The sequence below is a fragment of the Geotrypetes seraphini genome, chromosome 4, assembly GCF_902459505.1.
Source record: "Geotrypetes seraphini chromosome 4, aGeoSer1.1, whole genome shotgun sequence".
Lineage (NCBI taxonomy): Eukaryota > Metazoa > Chordata > Amphibia > Gymnophiona > Dermophiidae > Geotrypetes > Geotrypetes seraphini.
Genome location: NC_047087.1, coordinates 120,205,990 through 120,226,416, shown reverse-complemented (window position 1 = coordinate 120,226,416; position 20,427 = coordinate 120,205,990). Strand labels below are relative to the sequence as shown.

At 42.1% G+C, this 20,427-nt stretch overlaps 1 protein-coding gene across 4 annotated transcripts in view; it reads left to right on the top strand.

The window, feature by feature from the left end:
* Positions 1–10,892: 10,892 nt before the first annotated feature.
* Positions 10,893–20,427, top strand: part of BOC (BOC cell adhesion associated, oncogene regulated) — a 218,035-nt gene continuing 208,500 nt past the window's right edge. For 2 of the 4 annotated variants that reach the window (XM_033942440.1, XM_033942441.1), the window contains exon 1: positions 10,893–11,369. The gene's annotated coding sequence lies outside the window, so the exon portion shown is untranslated. Of the gene's footprint in view, positions 11,370–11,425; positions 11,466–20,427 lie in introns of those variants that run through there. The other 2 variants (XM_033942442.1, XM_033942443.1) reach the window with 2 other exon arrangements.

The following is a 20,427-nucleotide window of genomic DNA, read 5'->3' as shown; positions in this document are numbered from 1 at the left end:
AGAAGAGGATACATAGTAAACATATAAGTAATTTTCGGTACCAACATCATTTTCAGGGTTTCAAGTCTTCCCCACCAATAAAGGTGGAGGGGAGACCAATTAGACAAGGCTGCTTTTACATTGGAGACAGTTTTAGTCATGATAAGATCAGAAGTGGTCTTAAGATCCCTATCGAAAGGTACTCCTAAGTATTTCATGCCCTTGGTGATCCAGGTGACTGGGTATGAGGGTAGAGAAAAAGGAGAGCAAGCTTCATTAAGGGGCATGAGCTCAGTTTTATCCCAATTGACCTTATATCCTGACATAGATGAAAAATGGGAAATAAGGTCAATGAGGGAAGTCAAGGATTGCTCATGGTCAGATAGATACAGAAGAATATCGTCAGCATAAACTGACAACTTAAATTCAAGGTCTGCAAGAGTGATTCCTTTGATGGAAGTTGATAATCTGATGTGAGCAAGGAGGGGTTCAAGGGCTAAATTAAATAATAAAGGGGACAGGGGGCACCCTTGATGAGTACCCCTTTGGAGAGTAAAGTGTTCTGAGAAAGCATCATTAACTACAATTTTAGCAGTGGGAGCATTGTACAATAAAGAAACCATATGAGTAAATTCAACAGGGAATCCAAATTGTTGAAGAACACAAAACAGATAGTTCCAGTCCACCCTGTCAAAGGCTTTCTTAGCATCAAGAGAAGCTATTAAGAGAGGTTGGTCCTTCGACAGGGTGGAGTGAAGAATGTGACATAACAATCTAGTGTCTGCTTCAAAGTGTCCTTTAAAAAAACCGACTTGGTCTCTGTGAATGAGAGAGGACATGATATTTTCTATTCTGTGAACTAAAATTTTTGCAAATATTTTATAGTCCAGTTTCAATAAGGAAATGGGTCTTTAATTTTAACTAGTTGGATGTCTCTGTTAGGTTTTGGTAAAACAATGATATTAGCTTCATGAAAGCGGGAGAAGCAATAATATTATGATAATAAGATAACAGGTGTGGTGTCAAGAAGGTTGAAAAAGTCTTGAAGAATTCTGAGGGAAGGCCATCAGGTCCCGGTGCTTTTGAGGGTGCCATAGTAGAGATGGCTCTGCGTACTTCATCAGGAGAGATGGGTTGCTGCAAAGATTGATGCTGAGATGGGGAGATGCATGGTAGGTGAGCCGATTGCAGGAAATAATATTGCCCGAGCAGGAAGATTCAGAAGCGTAGAGGGATTCATAAAAGGAATGAAATTATTTAAGAATGTCTTGAGTTGAAGTATGAGTAAGACCAGAGGATGATTTAATGTGAGATATCCTATGCTTAGTTCTCTTTCCTTTGAGATAAGAGACAAGGAGGTGACCAGCCTTGTTGGAGTCAGCATAGTACGTGGCAGATTGTCAAAACATGGAAATTGAGGCAAAGGAACTGAAGATCTCATTGTATTGGAACTTGAGTTGCTGTAGAGACTTGTAGAGAGTGGAATCAAAATTACAATAAAGTTGAGATTCCATAGTGTGGATTTCCTGTTCCATGCGATGTAGATCTGCTTTCTTGGACTTGAGTCGGTATGCCTTGTAGCTGATGCATTCGCCACGTAGCCAAGCCTTATATGTTTCCCATAGGATGGCGTAGTTGGATACTGAGGATTGATTTGTGGAGAAGAAAGCAGTGGATGATATGAAATAGAAAGTTTTCATCATTTAGAAGCAGACTATTCATCCTCCAGTGCGAGGTGATCTGTCAGAATTCGAGTGAAGGGAGCAAGATATTGCTGCATGATCGGATATAGAGATGTCATGTATATTGGTTGTAGCGGTAAGATTTAAGATGTCTTTGGATCCTAAGAAATAATCAATCCGTGAATATGATTTATGGGGCGCTGAGTAAAATGTGAAGTCTTTAGTTGTAGGATGAAGGACTCTCCACAAATCTGACCATCCATATGTTTGCATGAGATTAGAGAGAGTTGACCGTACCTTGAGTTTGGCGGGTCAGTACATGGATGATCTATCAATAAAAGCGTCCAATGGAAAATTGAAGTCTCCAGCGATGATAGTGTGTTCAGAAAATGAAGACTTCCATATTGTATGTAAATCATGAAAGAAGAAGGGATCATCGGAATTGGGGGCATATATGTTTAGTAGATTCAAAGGTTTGCCATTGATAGTGCCCTCAATATAGGACCATCTGCCCATGGGGTCAAATGAATGGGTGGAGAGTTGAAAGTTGAGTGATTTATGCAGAAGAATAATAACTCTGTTTTTTTTACCCATTGCGGGAGCAGCGAAGCAATGCTGTATCCAGCCTCTGGTGAGTTTGTGCGCTTCAGTTAAATTTATATGCGTCTCTTGCAAGAGGCATATGTCTGCCCCCAAATGTTTAAAGTAGTGCAGAATCTTTTTCCATTTCATAGGGTTGGAAAGTCCCTTAATGTTAAGGGAGACGATCTTTATGCTGACCATATAGTCAAAAATTTCCTAAGGAGAGATGTCACAAAGCCCAATAGGAAAAAATATCCAAAAGAAAAAAGATGATGTCCAGGGTCATAAAAGCCCAAAAATAAGGCGTCATGTAAAAAAGAAAAAAGATCAAGAAGAAAGAAAGGGGTTGAAAAATAATGCAAGGCTCCAAAAAGAAAAAACAAAAAGTAAGGTACAGCCATAATGAACAGTTAATGTGTTAGTAAGAACAGGAGGGGAAGCAGAAACCTGAGATGGGGACGCTTGAGGACAAGACACGCTCAACGAGCAAACAAAGCTCCAGCCATAGTAAGAAGCATAAGTTCAAGTTTGCATTCAGCCAGAAATACAAGATGAAGGGGGTTGAAATGATTCAAGTCATGGCTCAAATGTTGTCATCTAGGTATATATGTGGATGATATTACAGTAATCCCGGTTTCTGAAGTGCTAATGTCAATTAGAGTATTGCATTTTTTTAACTGCATCTTGGATGTCAAATTTTCATTTGAAACTGAATACAGACAAAACAAAAAAAATTTGGCTCAGTAACTCAAATGGCCAAAACCAAGATGACTCTTTGGCAAAAAATAATATTTCTTATACATTAGAATCATCTTTAAAAATTTTGGGTATAACACTTCACTGGAGATTAACTAAATAGATTAGTAAATGGCTTTTATTGACTATGCACAGCCTCAAATGAATTTACAAATATTTTAGACAAGATAATTTTTAACTAATTGTGCAAGCACTAATTGTATCCAAATTGCGTTATCGCAATATCATATATCTGGGTTGTCCTAAATATTTAAGAGGTTGCATACTGTCCAAAATACAGCCCTTTGTTTGATCTGTTCTTTGAAAAGAGTTGATAAAATTTCATCTTATGAGGGGCATGCAATAATTTTTCTACCTCAGCAGTAGGAAAGAAACACCTCCTGCTCTCTGGGACCCTTGTCCCTCTCTTTCTTCTTGTTCCTTTCCTATAACCCTTCATTGGAGTTCCTTTCTTCCTAACTCTGTAAACCGTGCCGAGCTCTACGCTTGTGGAGATGGCGCGGTAAACAAACCTAAAGTTTAGTTTAGTTTTTAAAAAAGGTTTAAAAAATTTTTTCAATATATTCCCCTGATAGCTCCATCCACTTTTCCTGAAATGGCTTTAACTCCTTTGAAAATAATTCTTCTATTTGACCTTCAAACCAGGACGTCACAGCTTCCTTGACATCTTCATCAAACTTGGAACAAGAAATAATCCAAGGGAGCCAGGTCAGAACTGTGGGATGGATGGTTCAGCTGCTGAAACCAACATTCTTGGATGGCAGCCTGTGATTGTCATGACATGTACACTACTGAAAAGCGTAATTCTCCCTGGTTATGGTTGTCTTGTATGGCATGAATTCCAGAACAAAAGTCCATCATCATCCCAGAAGACAGTTGCCATGACTTTGCCTGCAGGTTTTTCTGTCTTTAATTTTTTTGAGGTGGGGGATGACTTGTGCTTCCACTGCATTGACTCCATTTTGAACTCAGGAGCTCTGTGATAGACCCAAGTCTCATCTCCAGTCAACAAATGTTGAAAAAAATTCACTTGGTCTTCACGGAGCATCTCCAAGTTCTCCTGACAGCACTGGAGCCTCGTGGTTTTCTGATATGGTTTGTGTTTCAATCAGCTCCCTTCAATGGCTTAAAAATGCCATGGTAGCACTAAAAGTATTAGTAACTGCAGAACATCAGTTTCCTGAAGAAGCTCTCCATATAGGGTTAGAGTGAAACGGAGATCTTCCGTTGTATTACATCTTGATGTTGGGCAATAAAATTCGTCCCAGTATTACATCTTGGCGATTGGGTAGAAATTTACACCAGAGCTAAGTATTATATAAAATATTGTAGAAGTCTCAAACGGGGTGAAAAAAGGGTTCATAGTCATTCATATGCGAGACTTCAGCGCGCCGACATTGCAGCGCCGACAATTCAGCGCAAGACCCCAGCGCGCCGCCTAAAAAGTGACTTTTAAAGAGCTCCGACGCGGGGTGTGAGTTAGGAACCCTCAGTTTACTTCATACTCTTCGAGCTGCCGTTGGGAGGGGGCTTGGGGGGGTTGGAACCCTCCATTATAGAGTAAACTTAACTTTTTTCCAATTTTTTAGGAAAAAGTTAAGTTTTCTTTATAATGTGGGAGTTTCCCCCCCCCTCACACTGTACAACGGTAGCGTGAACAGTCTGAAGTAAAGTGTGGAGGTTCCCCCCCACCCCCCGTCAGAGCTCTTTAAAAGTCACTTTTTAAGCGGCGTGCTGGTGTCTTGCGCCGAATTGTCGGTGCTGCAATGTCGGCACGCTGAAGTCTCATGTGCTTTTGTCCCATCACCGAAAAAAGTATATAAGCCATTTTTGTAGGTGCCAATAGAGGCAATATACTAAAGTTTATTGAAAAATTTATTTAAAAAATTTAAAATAAAAGAGACATTTTTGGACCGATGATAGCCCGTATGTAGGTTATTAGCTAAGACTTGTTCTATCGGCAAATAACCATGGGCACTTGAGGTCCATTGTCTCCAACATTATCTTTATTAAAGACGTTAGACAAGCTAGTTCAAGCATTAGCCTATTATTAGGAGAATAGACAGTGTGTTCCACTTGATTAGTACGGATTTATTATTTATCAAATGGTGCCAGCATTCTAGGAACCCATCTTGCCCTAACCTTGGACATACTCAACTTTTCATGAATTATATTCTAAACTAGTGTTTCTCAACCTTTTCAAGCCAAGTACCCCCTAAGCCTAACAAATACCAACGAGTACCCCTGCCAAAATCCGCCCCTGACTCCGCTCCATAATAATATCCAGTACCCACAATATAATCTTATTAATACATAATGGTAACCACAAAATTTGAAAAACACAAAGCACACTGTATGCAGAGAAAATGTTAATTATAATTTATATTTGGAGTTTTTTCAAAGATGTCAAGGCAGATGACTTTAAAATATGCAATGTCACCTCAGTAACAACTATAGAAAAATAGACAAATATAGTGCAAAATATAGACAGCAGATATAAATTCTCAAAACAGACACATTTTGATCACTATATTAAAAATAAAATCATTTTTCTTACCTTTGCTGTCTGGTGATTTCATGAGTCTCTGGTTGCACTTCCTTCTGACTGTGCATTCTTTCTTTCTTTCTGCACTCAGGCCCAACAATTGTCCCTTTCTATTCCCTCCCTCCTTCCTATGTCCTTAGTGCCCTTCCTATGTCCTTAGTGCCCCCTTCCTCCCTCTCTCCGCCGAAGCCTGCCTGCCCCCCCATGCTGACCCGCTGTCACCTGTCATGCACCAGCTGCATTTACTTCCCGCCCTCCCCTGAAGCCCAGCCGAAGCCTGCCTGCCTGCTCCCAAGCCGACCCGCCGCCAATTCCTCCTCCCCCCTCTCAGTCCGCTGTCCGCCCGTCCGTCTGCTCCCCAATCGCCCGTCCCTTATCCACTCACCGCCACTCGCCCGCCCAGTAAATTTACTTACAGCCACGCTGGTGCCGCAATGAAGGGAAGGGCCAGATACGTGCTCACAAGCCTTCCCTGATGTCAATTCTGACATTGGAAAGAAAATCCAGGATTGGCTGCCCGGACCTTCTCTCCGACAGAATTGACGTTGGGGGAAGGCTTGTGGGCACGTGTCTGGTCCTTCCCTTCGTTGTGGCACCAATGGGGCTGTAAGTAAATGTAGTGGGTGGGTGAGTGGCGGCAGCGGCGAGTGGACGAGGTATGGATGGGCAGGCAGGTAGCGGATGGACAGATGGGCAGGCAGGGAGCAGGCGGATGGACAGGCGGACGGCAGTCAGCCTATGTACCCCCAATGAGCGTCCCGTGTCCCGTGCTTTGAGAAACCCTATTCTAAACTGTACCTGCTGATGTGCACATTTCTTCAGCTATTCAAGAAACCTTAATTTGTCTGTCTGTCAAAATTAGATCCTCAACTTTCTTACACACTTCTGTGTAAGTTGCTTCCACAGGCCGTTCAGCGTGAAGGTCATCTTCGATGGACTCTTTATCCCACTTAAACTGCTTGCTCCAAAATTTTACTTTGTAGGATGATGGGACAGACTTACCATAAACTGCAGTAATGCATTCATGGATCTCCTTTGGTTTTTTCCCTTCTTTTGTGAGAAATTTTATCACTGAACAGTGCTCCAAATCTAAGTTTCTTACTTGATTTTCATGAGGACTCTCTTGACATCCTGACTCTTGGAATGTTAGACTAGCACTGAGCCGCAACTGTGCATGAGTAACTTTGAGACATGTCACAACATGCACAGACTTGTTTCAACACACTTGCTACTTTCTTTCATACTCAGGTAGATAAAGTATTGAACAACCCTCGAATTATATGCAGTTTCATTAGTTACCTTTAGAGGCCAGAAATAAATTTAAGCTTTACTGTTTATTTATTAAATTCTCCATGGTTTAGCCTCAAGGTATTTATATAAATCTGTAGACTTCTTTAATGCTAATTCTGGTACACATAACCAACTGAAACTAAAATTTCCTGTATTCAGGGTATCAAATTAAGGCCCTTTTACAAAGCCATGGTAGTGATTCTCCTGTGGCAAATGCACCGAACCCCATAGGAATTGAATGGGCTTCAGTGCATTTGTGGTGGTAGGAATCATTACCACGGTTTTGTAAAAGGAGCCCTATGCCCTTATTTTTATGCTTGTTCTATGCCTTTTTCCTATTGGGCCATAAAACTGTGGAACTTGTTACCAATTTTGATAATGCAAATACGTTTTGGCACAGTTTTGCAGAAGAATCAAAACTATACTATTTTGGAAATAATTTATCTTGAATTTTATTTTATTTCTATTGATTTTAAGTAGTTTTTATTATATAAATTATACTAACTTTTACAAAGCTGCGGTAGAGGTTTTTACCATGGGCTGGCGAGGTACATGCTCTGACGCTCATAGAATTCCTATGAGATTCAGAGCATTTACCTCGCCGGCCCGCGGTCTACTGTGGTTTTGTAAAAGGAACCCTTAATCTAGATTATATTTGTTATAATTCATGATGTATTAATCCTTGTCTTTGATTATTGTAATCCAGCTTTAACCTATGGCTGGTGCAGGCAGAATATAAATAATGGATAATTCTAAATTCTGCATTGACTGATCTAAGAGCACTGACTGTACAAAGTCTCATAGTTTTAGCTAATTTGGTGTTACTAATGTGTATAATCATGCTATATCTTTATGGAAAACGCCTACTCTTAAATGAGTTGTACTGGCAGTAGATCATAACTACCAATGATCTAAGCTTTTAATAAGAAGAAGGGGAGACTCATGGCAATTGTTGGAGGACACTAAGGCTTGGCTGTTTGCACAGCTGTAATAGACCACAGCTGTGTCCTGAGTGCCATATCAGCTAGCTCCAGTGCTGTCCTGTTTGGTTCAGAAAACTGGAAGGCTGCCTGAGGTTGATGGATCTAAGGGACTGATTCGCAAAGTTGGAGGTGTGATGATCCATTAGCAGTGGGTTGTGCTCCTGAGTTTGCCCCTGAAGAAGGTCACAAAACTGGGTACTCTGTAGGGCATGGGACATGGACAGCTGCGTGCATCTCTAGATAAGTTTATTGGTTTTCTTTTGATTTTGAATTTTGATGAGAACTTATCTCTTGACACAATCATGGGAATAAGTGATATATATATTTTTTTAAAATCTTAATTAATTTTCAAAACTAATACAAAGTGTCAAGAATTATACAGACATTAATAATCAATGTAAGCACTTAAATTCCATCAATAACAATGCAGAAGAAAACTATCCCTCCCCTCGCATCCAACAATTTAATCAAGAAATAAACCAGAAAGATATTCCCCCCCCCACCCACCCCGTCCTGGATATGTATAAAAATAAAATTAAAAAAAAATTGAAACAAAGACAACTATGTTGAAGTAGCAAAGGATGTCAACGGGCCCCAAATCAATTTTAAGAATTTCCTATGCCCCAACATATTAGCATTCATCTTTTCGTATTTGTAACCTAAATATAAACTGGCCCACCATAAGTGATATTGATTTTTAACACTTAAACACTTGAAGTTTCCTGTTCACACAGTACCTTTGAAAATTATAAATAATTTTGGGTGAATATAGGTGGTATTTTTAGGCAACAACCACAGTGCGCTGTAGGGTGCACATACTCTGTGGGATACACCCTGGTGGAGACTTAGGGCTCCTTTTACGAAGTTGCGTCAGCGGCTTCATCGCACGCACCTTTTTAGCGTGCGCTAACCCCTGCGCTAGTCAAAAAACTACCGCCTGCTCAAGAGGAGGCGGTAGTGGCTAGCGCGGCCGGCAAATTAGAGCGCGCTATTATGCACGTTAAATTGCTAACGCGGCTTCGTAAAAGGAGCCCTTAATTACTATGTGAAAAAGTTGTCCCCCAGAAACTGATTATTTGCCTCAAATAAAATTATATGTGTTTGTTAAACTGGATTATACAGTGTTTATGGCCTGTGTGTTAATTTGGAAACCAGGAACAGGTTTATCTTTGTATGTTAGTTAATCTGACTTCCTCCAGATTTTTTTTTTTTTGGCTTTTTGAAGTTTGGCTGTTTAAAATCACCTGACCAGGGCTAACTAGGCATTTTCAGTGGCATTTAACCAGATAGTGCCCAAGCCATAAACGTTTCTTTCGGAGGTGTTCCAAGGATGTAGTCTCAATCAGCAAAAGGCACTCAGTATTAGTATAGTATCCAATCCAAATATTCTATAAGAATGATAGATTCCAATTTATGAATCCACATAACTAGAATACTATAATGATCCTCAGATGCACCACTCCACGTTCAAACTTTATCACTACGTTAAGCTTGATGTGCAAAATGTTCCCTGGATCAATATCTATCCATCTTTTAATTTTTATCTTTTTATCATTTTTAAATATAACAATAAATAAACCAACTATTTAATATTGTAGATTTTGCACATCAAGCTTAACGTAGTGATAAAGTTTGAACGTGGAGTGGTGCATCTGAGGATCATTATAGTATTCTAGTTATGTGGATTCCAAGGGTGTAGTCGGCACTTAATTGGCTAAGGTAACTACATAAAAGGACCATGTAAAAGTCAATCCTATCGTTATGCAGTGCCACATAGCGGGTTAAGTGCCAAATGTCACACTTGATCAGCTATGATTTTGCCTAGGGTTCCCAGATTTCCTCTATAAAAAAAAAATTGGACACCTGGCTCTGCCCCATTCTGCCCCCAGTCCCGCCCCCAAATGAACCTTGTGCCTCCTTCCCTGAGGTCAGGCCTGTGCCTGGAGGACCTCCGTGCATGTGCAAGCATCAGTGCAATGGCATCACGCGCATGCATCATCACTCCGACGTCTGCGCACGTGCAGAGGTTCTCCAGATGTGGCCCCGAGCTCAGTGCCTTCTAAAACTTGGACAAACTGCCGGGTTTTGGAATCCCTCTGGGCACCCAGACAGTCCTCTATAAAGAGGACATGTTCGGGTTTTCCCAGGCATATGGTAACCCTAATTTTGCCAGCTTTCTATACCCGGAAATTCAGTGCCAGAACCTGGACATGGTCCCACATTGAATTTCCAGGATTATGCTGGCTGAATATCAGGCCCTAAACTCCTAAATTTAGGAGCATAAAAAGTAGGTGGATTTAGGGTGGGGGTAAAAAAGTTAGGAACTTAGCACTGAACTCATAAATTTAGAAGAATAAATACCAGGCATAACTTTTAATTTACTAAATTAAGATGAATCTTCAACGGTAATCTTATGCTCCTAAATGTGGCTGAAAATAAGGCACAAATTTACACACTTAAATTTAGGAGCTTACTTTTTTTTTTATTTTATTTATATCAGACTCTATTTATTTAATGAAACACCTGTAATCTTTCATCCTGGCCAATGGCAGAGCTACATTGCTAGGTTTGTGCTTGAGGGGAAGGGAATTTTTCCCAACTAACCTCTAGACTGGAAAAGTAATAAACATGGGTTAAAACCACTACTGGTCGCAATAAAGATTGGTCTGGAGTAGAAATGGCAATAATTAAGGCTTTGGTTTATGAAAAACATGTGCCCACAAACTGAAATAGTGTGTGTGTAGGGGGGGGGTATTCTCAGCTATTCATGGTTCACAATAAATAACCCCCACCAGGGAAGGTTAAAAAAAAAACCCTCAAACTGTAAATCTAGCTTTAGATTTCTCTTTTGCCTTCTGCCCACATTCCCAGCCCCAGCCTGGCTGATCTCCCGCAGCTGCTTTGCAAAGCCCAATTTGAATAGAGGGAGACGGGACCGCCTCTTCCCACCTCCCTGCCAAGACAGACAGCGGCAACCATCCTCTCTCCTCCCCAAACTTTCTGCAACTTTCCCTCGCATCCCCTCTCCGCCCACCCAGCCTCCCCCATTTTTAAGAGGAGGAGCAAACGGAAAAAAAGCCCTCTTGTCATTTCTAAATTAGAAAGCCAGAGGAGAAAAGTTTTAGCCTGAGGGGGTGATGCCTTGCTGTTACCTTTCATAAACCGGACTCTCTGTCGTTTTGTTGATTCGGCCGCAGCCTGCTTAGCTCAGAGTCCCTCCGCCTCCTCCCCTCTCGTCGCGGGATAAATGGAAGGCTCCAAGCAGGAGTAGCAAAAGAAGGAATTGTTTTAGAGTTCAGTCATCCAAAAAAGAGCCTGTTCCTATGGAGGGTCCCAGCTCCTGGAACAAAATGTCTGGGATTTAGCTTCCTGATTAGAACACAGACAGAAAATATTAATAGTAAGACTTGCTCTGGGGGGGAAAAAACCCTTAGAAAAGTATCCATAAGTACATTTGCAAGTCTCTTTCTACATACAGGATTTATTTTTTTATTTTTGTATTTTTGTACTCGGTTCTGTTTTTCCCCCTCGCTGCATCCCAGGGCTTTGAGGGTAAGTTTGCTGCTGTCCCTTCCTGTCTTCTCTTGCTGCGATCGGTCCTAGAAGTGGATGGTTCTTACTTGTTGGCGAAGAGGGATCTTGTGGGGGGTGAGTTGTTTGGGGGCGATCTGGGGAGGGTAGCGTCTTGCTTCCTCCCCCCCCCCTTTTTTTTGTCTTTTCTCTCGGAGAGGGCCTGGAGTCCATCCATAACTCTCAGTGCTGTCTGTTTTCTTCTCTATCTTCTGTACCTTCTTCTCACGATTCTCTGTGAAGTTTTCGAGAAATAGTTTGGCACGGGAGAATAAAACTTTAAATTGAACCAGAAGAATGGGAAAGGAGCCTGATTTTTCTGAAAATGAGGGGTTGTGAAATATCTGTGCGATTTCTGTTTACATGATTATTTTCTCCCACCGGGGTCTGCAGCGCTTTTTAAGTAAGAGTGTGTGTGTGGGGGGGGGGGGGGGGGGGGGAAGATGAATGTTTGCTGTGTGTGTGTATATATATATATTTTTTTTTTTCTGGTGTGATTTCAGTCCATCGGAAACTAGACAGAATATGGACTTTAAAAGGTACTGGCAAAGGGGCTGCAGAAAGAACGTTGTGTTTTGTAACGTTTGCAAGCAGAAGTTAAAATTTGTGCACATAATTGCTGAGGTTAACAAAGTGCTGTCAAAATAACATGCGAGTTTAAAATGTTTTGTTGAATTGGAATTTTGAAAGTAGGGTGTTACTTATGGGGTATCTTTTCCCCTAAACTTTTCACCTAGGGATAAGGGTCAGCTAACTCCAAAATTTCCTTAACACACAACCCTATATGGAAAAAAATACACACTCCACAACACTAAAAGGCTTTCCAGTATGGAAAGCCTTTTAGTGTTGTGGAGTGTGTATCTTTTTCCATATAGGGTTGTGTGTTAAGGAAATTTTGGAGTTGTGTGGAGTGTGTATCTTTTTCCATATAGGGTTGTGTGTTAAGGAAGTTTTTATCTTTTTCCCCCCAGGCTACATTTAACATTTAAAGCGGGGAAAAAGTTACTTAACACGAATTGGAAAATACAGATAAAGATAGGGGCCAAAAAAGGTCACTATCTGAAGTGTGAATCTAGATGGCTGGTGTAAAATTGCTTGTTTGTTTGCGCAAGCTTCCGATGATCATTTTTCTCACTTGCCTGATGCAACTGTAAACAGCAGAGATAACTTTGTAAAGACCAGATGGTTTCCGTACTGTAAGAAAAGAAGACAAGGCATTTACTAACATCTAAAACTTTTCTGCTCCAGATGTTGCTAGACCAAAATATAGAGCACACAGCTCTCTGTGTGTTTTAGGGCTCCTTTTATGAAGCCGCGTTAGTGGTTTAATGTGGGTAATAGTGCACGTTAATTTGCCGGACGCGCTGGCTGCTACCGCCTCCTCTTGAGCAGGCGGTAGTTTTTCGGCTAGCGCGGGGGTTAGCGCCCGCTGAAAAGGTGCAGTGCGATAAAGCTGCTAAGGCGGCTTCGTAAAAGGAGCCCTTAGTCTGTTTGAAAACTGTTCTGTGTTACCTTTTTAAAGATTTCTTGCATTGCCAACGTCTTCCAGAAGTTGAAATGGTGGTTCTGATCTCTATTGCCTAGTAATGTTTGTTTCTTATAGTATTTTACCTATCTGTATTGGCTGCACGTTGCTAAAAAGAAAGCACTTATGAAGTATATTTTTAAATCTTCTGGGACATGCTATATAAACCAGCCTCTACTTGATGCTACATAGAAAATTTCTTCGCAACACTCTATGCATTCCTACATTTTTGATAGGCTCCGTGTAGCCTAGCTAGCATCCTGATCGATCTTGGACCAGGAGCCACAGAACATGGCTCTTTCCAGACCCTGATGCTACACCTACATGGAGCCTGTTTAGGAATAGCTCAGATCCACTACACCCTCCTCCCCAACTCTTACAGCAGCCTCAGCTGAGTCATGGAACACAGTTAAAACTAGGTCATCTTCAAAATAACAACAAAAAAATGCATGTTTTATTTCAATGCAACTTCATGGCGTGATTGCCACTGAAACATCTGTAGAAATAAATCTGCCGGTCTACAAGTGATCTTGCTGTCAATGAGGATAGTAGAGGAGAGCAACAGGTGACTGGCTCAGGGCAGTGCATCAGGTTGGTGTATTTACCTCCATCCCATGTAAGGTGCTCGTTCTGTAGTTTGCCTTTTAATTTGGCAAGTTGTGTGGGCACCGTGTGTCCAGGTGGTGTCTAACTTTGGAATCAACAGTACTGGAAATCTGAATACTTGTCCAGAGGGATTTTTAGAGAAGGCCCTGTAGTTCTTGGTTTTATTAAGATGGTGCTAATTGCTTGTATAGCTCTGTCAGCATACACAGGACTGCAAAACTCGAATAAACAGTTAGTGGGGATAAAATTACTTTCTCAGAGTTTGCAGCTTGAGTGAATGGAGGTTAAGCAGCTTATTCAAGGTCACACTTGGAGAGTGTTGGATGTGGAGCTTTTCAGTTCTCCCAACACTGCCCCAGTTTCAGAATGTGTTTCTTAGACAGATATAGCACTTCTTATCCCCCCCACCCTGCCCCAATTGTAGCTCAGTTTTAAGAGTTTATCTTCTCCTTAATGGCAAACTTGGCTCAGTCTTCAAAGCACATGAAATTGGTGCCAAACTTAACAACAGACTTAAGAGACATCTTGGGATGAAATTCTAAATTTATTAACAGAGGTTCCATCCAGACATGAAAAATGAGCTGGAAAAATAAAACAGTTTAAAGTGTTCCAGCATAATTAAGAAATATAAGACATGGGTGCACCAAATAAAGCCATCTGTGTTCCAGTGTTAGCTGACAGAAGCAATATTTAGGCACTGAGGTGAGCCATGAAAATGTACGAGCTGACATTTAGCTTTCTTCTCAAGAGCTTGTTTTGGTTATCATTTTCAAAGTAACAGCACAGTGATAGAGAACTCAGAATGGTTTGTGAAGTGCCCAGGGAAGAATGCCAAAATATAGTCAAGGTCCTTTTGTGGTTGGCTCAGCCTATATTAATTTTTGCTTTAAATATTTTGATGAGGATGTTCAGAGCTCTAGTCAGAAGCCAGGGATCCTGAGTTGTGGCTCCTGCCTTCTGGGGCTTGATAGAACTATCTTTTACTAAACGAGTGTTGAGTTCAAAAACTGATCCAGATAAATAGTGGTGCATGGTGGAAAAAAAACCCTTCCAGGTGTGCTTTGTGGGATGGACCCCATTAACAGGCTGCTACTTTGGTCCCTATGGTGCTCTAGTATTGTGATATGAGATATTTGCCCTGTTGCTCTATGACCTGTCTTAACTGAGGCAAGTTTAAACTGCTGAAGTGCACTCGGTGCATTTGTCTGTTTTATTTTCTTTGCCATGTATATGTTTGTTACTCGCCTGGAAACTGAGTGATTTGGTGAGAGATAAGAACTGTAAATAAATAAAATGAATTTATGAGCAAGTAGCACTTACGTAGGCAGTAGAGGGTGGTTCTTATCCTTGCCTCCACCTCATCAAGGTTTCATTCTGTCCACAATTTGCTAAAATTTGCTAATTACCCTAGTGTCTATAGTTCTCGATCTATAAATAGCTCCTTATTTTGTCCTTCCTATGTTTTTGCTTTGACTAAGAACTCAGCCAAACTTTTTGTTTGAGTTTGCATCTGGTCTATTTAGAGAGAGGTTTGAGCTATTTTGGAAAGATGTGTACATACAAAACCATTTATACCTGCACCTAGGTGTTGTAATCTAAACTGCTTGATGTACCAGGCAAGCAACGTTTCTGATTTGCCAAAGGTTTCCTAATGGCGGGCACAAACTTACCATGATGGTACCCAGTGTTGGATCTGTCACTGCTACTATAAAAGACACCATTGAAATGGCTACAAGAGGGACCTGGATTTGATTCCTGGCACAGGTTTATGGTTTCCTGGTATGGCTGGGAATCCTGCAGGCAATATTAACATCCTTTAATAAGTTGGATTTAGGACCCTTGACTGCACGGTTCTGGAAGGATCCCTGGTGCATAGCACTTATAGTAGCAGAGGAATGAGGCACACTACCCTGCTAGCATCTGCTTCCTGGGTGAAGCACCCAATTGAGGAGTGAGCCACACTACCCTGCTAGCATCTGCTTCCTGGATGAAGCACCCAATTGAGGTGTGAGCCACGCTATCCTGCTAGCACCTGCTCCCTGTTGCTGCAGTGTTAAGTAAGTTGGGAAGAATGAGATCCTTAGAATTGCGAAGAGAATTTCATGGCATCAGATCCTAGCCTTGATTCCAACTGAACTGGAATTTTAGAAGAGTAAGAGGAAACTGCCAGGTCAAAATTAAAACAAAAAAGATGAAACCTAAGCAGAGAGAACAGGGAGGAGATGTGTAGGAAAAGGTAGTGGGCATATTGACAGGGGTCATTGGAGTTCAGCTGGTGAACTCTACGTAAATAACTTTTATGCATGAATTAGCGCTTTCTCCAATGTTTCTTTCTTTATCTACCTTCTCTGTAGACACTTGAACATGGGATAATTCTTCATTCCTTTATTGATTCAAAGCTGAAGGATGTGTCCTCAGAGATAAAATCCATCAGTTACTGCCAGCAGGCTTTGCTCTTTGCATGTGAGTGCATACCCTCCTGGATACTTTTGATTTTTCACTCATCCATCAGACTGGAACCTGAGTCATCTTCAGGACAGCACTACATACAACTCTGCTGGAATCGCCTAGCTGGGAGCTGTTTGTCTCATTCGCCTTTATAACATAACATAAAAAATTTACCCTCTCCCCCTTTACTAAACCGTGATAGCAGTTATTAGTGCAGGGAGCTGCACTGAATGCTCCGCTCTGTTCCCAACACTCATACAGTTCCTACGAGTGTCGGGAGTAGCGTTGAGCATTCAGTGTGGTTCCCTGTGCTAATAACTGCTATTACGGTTTAGTAAAGGGGGGGCGGGGGAGGTTATTTATATACTACAATACCTATGCAGTTTGCAAAAGAAAATTGAAACATTGACAATAAAAACAAATGGCCTAAAAATTTCTTAAGTAGGTTTTCAATAATTTCTTGAAGCTGCCTAAAAAGATAGGAGTCATTGAAAATAGCTCTTGAAAATGACCTTTACCGATAGAAAAGCAAACAAATTACAAGTACATCGCTGTGAATTAATAAATAAAAAATGATCCATAAAATCAGAAATTACAAGGACTAGGGACACTCGTTGAACTTACAGGGAAATACTTTTAAAACCAATAGGAGGAAATACTTTTTCACTCGGAGAATAGTTAAGCTCTGGAGCACATTGCCAGAGGTTGTGGTAAGAGCAGATAGCGTAGCTGGTTTTAAGAAAGGTTTGGACAAGTTCCTGAAGGAAAAGTCCATAGTCTGTTATTGAGAAAGACATGGGGGAAGCCACTACTTTCCCTGGATCGGTAGCATGGAATGTTGCTACTCTTCGGGTTTTTGCCATTCTGGTGACCTGGATTGGGCACTGTGAGGACGGGCTACTGGGCTTGATGGAGCATTTGCCTGACCCAGTAAGGCTATTCTTTTGTTCTTATGTAAGATAATTAGGTGCTAAACCATGGAAGACTTTATAGCAAACTAGTGTTTTAGCCTGTTACATTCGTTACAGTAACGGGTGCTAGAATAGCCCCACCTATACCCTGACCCTGACTCTGACCCCACCCATGCCCCGCCTCTATCATGCCCGGACCCTGCCTCCCACTGATCCCAGTCCCACCACCTCACCTTTCACCATTTCCTTTGTACCCTTTTGGCCCTTCTGACAGGGTCTTTACTTACCCAAGGCGGCAGCAGCAGTCCTGATGTCCAAACCTTTCCTCCCTCAGTGCCCCAAAGCAGCAGAGGTTCTACCATTTCCATCTCTCCCTTTCCCCCTTTCACACCCTCTACCTTCTCTCTCTGACCCTGTTTCACCTCTTTTGCCATCTTTCCCTTTCCTGTCCCCTTCTGTCCTTCCCCCAAGATCATCTCTCTCTCCTGCCCCCTCCACACTCCCTGAAGTCTATCTTTCCTTATCCCCTACCATCTCTCCTGGTCCCCCTAGTAGCCCCTCTGTCTTTCTCATCCATCTGTCTCTGTCTCTCTCTCCTCACCTCCTGCCTCTGTGGAGCTTTCGTAGTTCCTCCTTGTCCTCCTCCAGCAAGACTTCAGCCTTCTGCAGCCGCCAACAGCCGCGGCGGCCTTCAGCCGCCGACAGCCGCCACTGCGGCCTGCAGCCGCCGACAGCTGCCGCAGCTGACATCCGCCTCGAGGGATTCTCGCGCATGCGCACTCCGACTTGCGGTGCCCTACAGTTCACGGAAAATGGGAGCACGCAGGTGGGAGTGCGCATGCGCGCTTAGGGCTTTATTATACTAGTTACAATTAAACTTAAATCTGACTCTGGCCTTGATTGGTAACTGATGTAGTCTTTGGTAATAAGGTGTGTCATGATCTGATTTTTTTCAGATTGAAAATAATCAGACTGCCGTTAACACTGGATTTAGACCTGTTCAGGTTTGACTAGTTGGAGTAGGTGATGGGGGAGTACAGAATATCAATGGTCTTAGCAAGTTTGCTCTTTAGCTTGATAGTAGGTGAACAGAATTATGAAATAGGGAAGCCCTGATCTGATGAGACAATCTTAATTGTAAGATTTTTTGGGAAGACACTTCTCAGGCCTGATTCTATATATGGTGCCTAACTTGTAGGTGCCACTCCGTGCAGTTGTCAATCAATCGCTAGGCGCTGTTTATAGAATCATGCCTAGCGGCGTCTAAGTGGACTTAGGCATCGCTAGGCATCATAGAAGTAGGCACCGGTATTAGGCCAGGTTTTACCACCATCAGGTAAGTTTGTGCCAGCAACAAGGAAATCTTTGGTAAATCACAAAGGTTGATTGCCTGGTACATCAAGCAGTTTAGATTACACCACCTAGGCACAGGTATAAATGGTTTTGCTAAGGACTAATTTACCAGTGCCTAACTCGCACACCATGCGATGCCTAAGTTTACCATGCCTATTCTCCACCCCTAACCATGCCTACTTTTCAGGTAGGTGACATTAGGTGTCAGAGGGCATCATGACTTAGGTGTCGCTAGGCGCCACACAGATATACCTTAATTTGTTATTGTTGTTTTTTTTTTGCACTGATTTTTTTTTTTATAGTACCAACGGCACCAGTCTGCAATTTGAATAGGGTTATGTGATAGCCCTTTTGTCTAGACACAAGTTATTAACTGAAAAGAGCAACATGGTTAAACTAAAAGAGACTGAAACATTTGATACCAAACCACTCCATTAGGATTTAAATGTCCTGCATTTTAAACAACTGACTCATTTATAGAGCTATATACAAAGCATACATTGCCATCAATTATCTCACAGTTAATAGTAGGTACAGCCATAGGCAGTGGAGTGGGATGGACCATGTCCCTACTAATCTATATATTTTAAACTTTCTTTATTGCTTTTTTAATCAAAAACCAAAACGTACAGTACATATTCCCCCTTCCCCGGCCAGTGCTATCGTATTCCCCAAGAGGCTAGGTAGCATAGAGTCACTTAATCTGTCCCATCCGGGAGGCACAGCCTGCTCTCCATGTTACATAACAGTCCCAAGTTCTATGATAGGCAGGTAACGTATTCCGTTGAATAGAGGTAGGTTTGCACATTAATTGGTTATGATCCAAGTGCCCCAGGAGGCTATTGTGGTCTGGTATCTTAGCTGATCGCCAATGGTGGGCAAGCACTATCCGTGCTACTGTAAACACGAAAATTGCCAAATGATGATCATAAGCAATATATCCCTGGGGGAGGGGGGGGGGCAGCATTAAGTAAACAACATTCTAATAGCACAGGAAAGTGTTTTCAAGTAATGCTCACCAGCATCTGGCCAACCAGCTGTTAGCAATCCCGCACCAAAGGGCAGTCCCACCATTTAGCAGACATAGCCTCGCAACGCTTCCAGCATAGATCCTCAGGGATGCAGTATATGCGGGATAGTTTAAATGGGGTCATATACCATCGATAACAAAGTTTATATCCATTTTCTATTAGGTTGGTGGAGACAGGTAACGCAAACAAATTTTTATATATCCGAGTCCAAATATTAGGTGTCATGTCAAAAGCGCGCTGGGACAATGAACCTATTAGGTGTCAGGTCAAAAGCGCGCCGGGACAAAGGCGCGCCCAGACAATTGAGCGTAGCGTGGGGGGGGGTGCCGCCAAAAATTACTGTTTTTAGGGCTCCGATGGGGGGGCATGGGGGGAACCCCCCCACTTTACTTAATAGAGAAAGCGCCGCGTTGTGGGTGCGTTGTGGGGGGTTTGGGAGGTTGTAACCCCCCACATTTTACTGAAAACTTCACTTTTCCCCTGTTTTTAGGGAAAAAGTTAAGTTTACAGTAAAATGTGGAGGGTTACAACCCCCCAAACCCCCATAACGCCGGCGCAATCTCTATTAAGTAAATTGGGGGGCTCCCCAACAAACCCCCCGACGGATCCCCTAAAAACTGTAATTTTCTTCGGCGCGTGCCTCCGTCTTGCGCACAGTTGTCGGCACACGCCTTTGTCTTTCGCGGGGTTGTCTATGAACCAAATATTATCATGCATTTGTCAACCCAAGACTCCCTCCCACTGTTCCCTATTGGGGTCACGGGGAGCTTCTCTTCCCAATATAGCCAAGTATAGCTGGGAAACTGCCCTCTTCCAGGACTCTTGATCAAGGCTTTCTCTAAATGAGTCTCTCCTAAACTGAGGTCCCAAAACGCTTTCCTAAGCAAAAATGTGCGTAATTGTGTGTAAATAAAGGAATCTTGGTTCAAGAGGCCATACTCCTCCTGTAGATGCTCAAAGGTGACGGTCCCCGAGTCCTGCCACCCTTGCCCTAAGGTCCGCAATTTGATATTTTTTAAAAATTTGTTTTTTTTAAATGGGTTTTTAAACGGCGTGGTCAATTACCATGCCATTTAACCCATTAACAAACAAGTTCCGTGTAGATCTAAGTTAGATGTTGCTAGGTGTCTGTAATTAGGTCACCATTTATAGAATCAGGCCCCTCA